At 43.5% G+C, this 851-nt stretch overlaps 1 protein-coding gene across 1 annotated transcript in view; it reads right to left on the reverse strand.

Moving 5' to 3' along the window:
• Positions 1-851, reverse strand: part of LOC107742370 (protocadherin gamma-C5-like) — a 43,289-nt gene that overhangs the window by 24,642 nt on the left and 17,796 nt on the right. The window lies entirely within an intron of this gene.

Consider the following 851-nt stretch of genomic DNA (forward strand, 5'->3'; position numbering starts at 1 on the left):
TTAATAATAATATATATATATATATATATATATATTAAATCCATTCAATGTCATTGCAGAGTAGCGCTCTTTAAGCCAAGCTACCCCGCCCGTCACACAAACTTTCAAGCATGTCCACCATAATGTGTATATCTTAAATTAATAGAAAAAAAAATCACATACAAGTCTGTACTGATGCTGAGTTAATTAATCATCATTCTGTGTCTCACCTGTTGGCTCTCGAACGTCCACGCGCTGTCTGGTAATGACGCATCAAGCACGTTTAGCGTGTCTGTAAAGTTTGTGGTGCTGCTGGGCTTAACGAGGGTGAGATCACTGAATTCTGACATTGGAGAGAGATAGGAGCCAAAGGACTGACTCTGAGACATCATGTCTCCTCCCAGAACCTCCACATACTTAATGGGCCCGTCAGTGTTGAGCTGGATCTGCAGGTTTCTGTTGGGGTTCTTGTATTCAGAATTTGTTCTCCTGATACAGCAGCTTGAGCCGCCTCTACTGCCTCGCGCACATTTCACCAGTAAGATGAAGAATGTCAAAAGACACATCAAGGACACGGAAGCCAAAGAGATGATAAGATATAAAGTAATTTTGCCAGTTTTCTTGTTGGGCTCGATCGTTTTATCTCTATAGTCTGAGATGGGCTCATGAAAGCCGTCTTCTATCAGTATATCCACTGTGACTGTGGTGGACTGGATCGGTTCTCCATTATCCTTTATTTCTATCAGCAGTCTCTGAGAGGAGTCGTCGTGCTCTGAAACAGTGCGTTTAGTCCTCACCTCTCCCGTATGTAAATTGACACTGAACAGAGACAGCGAGCCTGTAGAACAGCCAGGCGTTATGACCCGAGTCCG

The sequence above is a fragment of the Sinocyclocheilus rhinocerous genome, unplaced genomic scaffold (assembly GCF_001515625.1).
Source record: "Sinocyclocheilus rhinocerous isolate Xijiao unplaced genomic scaffold, SAMN03320098_v1.1 scaffold1127, whole genome shotgun sequence".
Classification (NCBI taxonomy): Eukaryota; Metazoa; Chordata; class Actinopteri; order Cypriniformes; family Cyprinidae; genus Sinocyclocheilus; species Sinocyclocheilus rhinocerous.